The sequence below is a fragment of the Channa argus genome, chromosome 9, assembly GCF_033026475.1.
Source record: "Channa argus isolate prfri chromosome 9, Channa argus male v1.0, whole genome shotgun sequence".
Classification (NCBI taxonomy): Eukaryota; Metazoa; Chordata; class Actinopteri; order Anabantiformes; family Channidae; genus Channa; species Channa argus.
Window position 1 is genome coordinate 17,382,634 of NC_090205.1, and position 5,476 is coordinate 17,388,109.

Genomic DNA, 5,476 nt, shown 5'->3' on the forward strand with positions numbered 1-5,476 from the left:
GGGAAAAAAGTACAAGTCCATACACGCACAAAAACACACATAAGGCTACTTCAGAACTCTTGGTTACAGTTATGGATAGAAAACCTACCCTTACGTGCCAACCTAGTCAACTGCCTATTTTAACAGAAACTCAATGTGTCCCAAAGATGATATTACTGAGTCCCAAACTGGTTTTCTTCTCTCAGACCTTTTAAAGTTTTAGATATTTGGTTAGTTCTGTCCTCCTTTTTCCTTTGGAACATCAAAGCGGGACAGCAGAGCCTTTTGCTTTTGAACCTCATGTCTCAAATCCTCCAATCCCAGATATTCTGCATCTTTTCATGCTGAAGCTCATTTGTTGCTGTACTGTACCTGGAGGACTGTGGAATAAAAGGGACCAATCTAATATGGAATTTACTGAACTGTCTTTGTCGAACATTTGATTGAAGTACATTGGTTACATCAAGCCATAAGAAGCCATTTCCTGGGAAACTGAACCATGAAAAAAAGAAACAAACAAAACGTCAATGTCGCTAAAGGAGGCTGCCACGTTTAAAGATAAAAATGCATCACATGGCATAGAGTCAGAATCAACATAAGAGATGATCTGCTTCAAGGATTCCATTAGGAGCACTGAGAGGAAATGACAGAAAAGCAGCATTAAATCACAGCTAACCCTGAAACAGAAAGGCGGCTCTTCTTTTGAAAGGTCACTGTGTGAAGCACATGTTCATGAACTGTTTTTAACACAGAATCCAGACAAGACTCAAAATGCAGAAGGGGGTTGGTTGTATGTGTGCACTGTTTCGTTGGTTCGTCAATTTATCATCGCCTACATTCTTGCTGTTTACTTGCAGGAATGTGCTTGGATCTTGTCACTTTCCTTGTGCCCTTGATCAGCTGTTGTATTCGACTACGGTAAAAGCAAGACAAACATCCATGCTTTCCTTCTGGTTTTCTCTGACCACAGAATTTAAAACCTTTTATTATAAGCAACTGTATGTAAATTCTGTTTGTTTACATACTCCCAGTTCTCCGATGTCCCTTTTTTGCATTTTATCCCTATAACAGTCTTACAGAATCTGTTGAAAAAGTAATTGCTGTCTGCTACTGGTCTTCTACAAATGTGGCTGTTGACATGAGATCATGAGTGTGGAGTGTAAAAATATATGACAGTGAAAATGTTAAATATAGCCTGTTTGTGTGTATGAGTGGATTGTACCAAATAGTGGCCAAGGTCAGGGGGGATTAATGTTAATGTATGTAGAACATGCTGCCCTCCTCCCCTTTTTTTGATTTTGCCAATATACTGTTCTGGTTGAATATAGTTTGGGCGAATGATGAGAGAAGACAGGAAGGTTGACAATAAAGATAAACTCCTGCTATCCTGAATAGAAAAAGATGAAAGATTTGCAAATAGTGCCCTCTCATGTTTACTACTGGACCTTTTTGTTTTGTAGTCCTGTGCACGTTTTTGTAAATGCATTGTGTTTTACTTTTAAATTCTAATGTGCTAACATTGCTATTGATGTAGTGATTTTTGAGAGATGTGAGGAAGTTAGATCTGTATAGGGAGTATTTTCAGTACAGCATTTATAATGCTGATAATGATTGAGATACTGCAGTTCCCCACAAGAAACACCATCTGACTGAGAACAAAGTTACAGTACTGTTAAAATCCACAAATAACCCAAAATGTAAATGGATATCCCAAACCAAAAAAAAAAAAAAAACTGAAAACATGAAGTTCAACCTAACAAATTATAGCCATTTCAATTTTGCCTGTTTAAATACCGAGGTGGTGTTTGAACTAAGCAGGATTTGCAGGTCTTCGTGTGCCCATTACTGCATGAAAAACCTTGTGTAACTGTTTCCAATGTCTCAGTGTTTAGTGTATCACTGTTTTAATGTAACAAAATAACTCAGTTTTTCATTTTAATTTGTTGGTTCCCGGTGGTCACAAAACACTTTTCCACATTGACTGAATCAAGTAAGAAAAAATAAATAAAAGTAACGGTGAAGGAAAGTCACAAATGTGACATGCTTCAATTTTAGCAGTACATAGAAGCAAAAATCATTTTTGTCTGTTAACAACTTCAGTCCATAGTTTCATATACATTTATAGTACGACATTTGTGAATCGATTCATTCTCAGTGTTTGGTACAATTGCTGAGATGCTAAAGAGAGTCCAGACTTATTTTTCTCTTCTCTTCTATTCATACTAACCAAGTAAAGGGCTTTGTAAAGTCATTTTCCTCCTCTTGACACGTATCATGCTGTCACCTTCTGTTCTGATGGATCAGTGTTAACCAATTGTTTTGCGGTTGTGGCTGGTCAAGTGTTATTTTTTTATATCTGGTCCTCTTGTGGTTTTACTGTAGTACAAATGTGACATCATCGCCGTCCTTAACGTGGGAACAAATGTTTTCTGGCTTGTAATTTGTGAAAAAAAAGTTTTCTTTTGATTTCCTTCTTTTTAAATTACTATTATTTTCTGTGTTCGCCTATCCTTTCTGAATACATGTATGTTTGGAAAAAGGTTTAATTGTAGATATCAAACTGTAAATAGCTTTTTTTATTTGTTGAATTTTCATGTTTACACAACAAATGGAGTAGACTTGTTTTAAATTGTGTTACTACTGTATGTCCGGTGGTTTTGACTTGGCTGGGTGGTGGATGGCTCATTCTCGTTCTGTGGTTCAACATGTGATGCTGAAAGTCAACAAACTGAGCCTTGAATCTGATTATCTGCAATTAATAGTAATTCAGTCATCGTTAGACATTTTGAGAAGAAAAAGCAATTCATTTCCCCACCACTCTGTTTACATTTGTATGAATCACCTGGATTATTATTATTATTATTATTATTATTATTATTATTATTATTATTATTATTATTATTATTATTATTATTATTATTATTATTATATTATTATTATTGCGCATGACTTTATATGGACCTAAAATATGATAAACATTGTGATTCTACAATCTAATTGTCTTCTTGTCTCTACTATGCTGCACTGTCATTTGTTAAGAGAGGCATTTATGTACACAACTACAAAACATTGACACTAACACACACACACAGTTGCATTATATTCATAGTTCAGAAGAAAGCAAATATGGTTTGTTTGAAGTGTTAAGTAACACTACAACTAGGTAGATAGTACAGTAATATCTCATACAGTTAATTCCATGTGATGTTACAGCTGGCAGCTGAATTTGGTGGTGCTTTAAACTAGCTTGATCCAATGTTGAGAAAGAATTTTAAATTTGAATTGTACACATCATGTTGTAATTACAGGTGTCCCAACAACACTCTTGCTAGACTGACTACAAATAAAAGTACTTACATTTGAGTACCTGCTGAGTTCTGATACAAGTTCTAAACAAGTTCTAAACTGTTTCGCCTCATCAGTCCACTGCACAGTTAAGCTGATGAGAGACACTGGCAGACACTGTTGATCCAAATATTAGTGTGTACTCACCTGAACACTTTCAAAGGCTGGAGAGGTCATTCCTGGTCTTTGACAGTCTGGAAGGAGCATGTATCTGACGAGTGAATGTTCTAATCCGCAAATCAATACAACCAGGAGCACTGGGAGCAAAGCCGCTATGAATGAGGTTTGTAATTAGTTCCTTTTTGTGCATGTTATGGCTCTGTGCACATTTGCTTCTGGCCAAAAATATGTGTGGGAATGATTATGCCTAATGTAACTTATCTATTTTAAAAAAAGCCACAGCTTCAGAGTGCTCAGATCTCTACAGCTTGAACTTTATAACTTGCTCTGTGCAAATACACTCATTAAATTCAAGGCAGGCTGTTTTCCATATGATAGACATTTTCTTTTATGTCTCCCAAACTACATCTGTCCCAAAACGTAATACTCGTTTATTATGTTAAGCATTGACATGAGCTTGCTGTAAGATAACAAGGTTAGCTCACAGGTCCTGTGCAGTTTAACATCCTGATGGTCACAGAAAGGTTGACACCGTTACCTGTACAGATGTGACTGTTGAGCTACTCACAGAAGACACAAACTCTGAGACAGCTGGGATTAGAAATATAGGTGCACTGAAATGTTTCTAGGCTGTGATAAAATCTTTAATTTTCTGTCCTTTTTTTTTTTTATTTATTTACAATTTAGCAATTTGCAAGCTAAATGCTAGATAAATCCTACACACTGCACCTTTAACTTTCCATTTTATCAGTAATTTTCTGCCATTCTCTACAAAACTAGAAACTGCAGTACGGATATGGCAAAGTAGCTTGAGCTAATTCAACACAGACTCAATGTCAGTATTTACTCTCTTCCGGTAGAATATTCTTAAGTTTTTCAAATCCCCTGGAACTAAAATCAGTATCAGGATCAGTATGTGTACTCTCTTTTCTTATTCATACAATCTCAAGTGGGGCCACTTTTGTACTGGTGAGTTAAAAATAATACATAGCAAAACAAAGTATCTGCTTTTTCTTTCACTAATTCACAAATTCAGTGATGTGACCTGACAGTAGTTTTAGGCTATGTTTTCTTTGCAGCTTGGCAAAAAAAACAAAAAACAACTCCAGTTATATAACATCTAAATATTTAGGAGTATGTAAAATACGAATGTAATCAGAATTGTACACAAAAACGCATTATTTACATGTAAATGCCCTTGGTGTGTTTTTACTAGCTGAAAGAAGTGCAGCCACAGAGGTAAGGGGACTTCTTTCTAAGAAAATGGAACATAGGAACATGCTGTCTTTTTTATTAATCTATAATGGCTGCAATGCGGTTACTTTTTCCATCAAGTGCAAAGAAGCAGAGAAAAGTTCTGACCAACTTTGCTCCTTAAATTACTGTAATACTTTCCTTTTGTGCTTCTTCCATTGTTCTGCTTAATTATCTGTTGCTGAATCTTCCTCGTGTTTCTTTCCGTCTCTGAATAACCTTTTCATTAAATTTGTCACCTCCTGTTTTTCTTGTTTTCTCCCTGTACCTCCTAGTCCCACTCTCTTTCTAGCATGCTCATTTATCGTCTGTATATTCCTTTTTACCTCTCCTCCTCCACCCCCACTTTTCATCTCCGATGACATTTTCAGTCCACTGACTTCAGAAACAAACAGCGCAGACTGTAACTCTGGTTGCTGTGCTAATCTTCTTTCTGCTGGAAAGAAAGACTAGGACCAGCTCATTAACCAACCATTGTTCACATTTCCTTGCAACAAGTCCAGCCCTGTTACTGATAATTTAAATAAAACAACCTATTTTGTCGATAGAGAATTGTTACACTTGGCTGGAAAATCTGGCATTATTTTAGAAACCTAACATCAAATGATTAATGCAGTGGGTAAAATAGTTTCATCTGGAAGCGATGAAAGACTTGTATGCCGTCTGAGAAATACTAATGAATAGGGCTTACACAACGTAAGGGCTTTGAACAGACACAAAAATCAAATATGTGCTTCACTAACATAATCTAAAAAGAAACTGAGTCTCAAGTGACAAA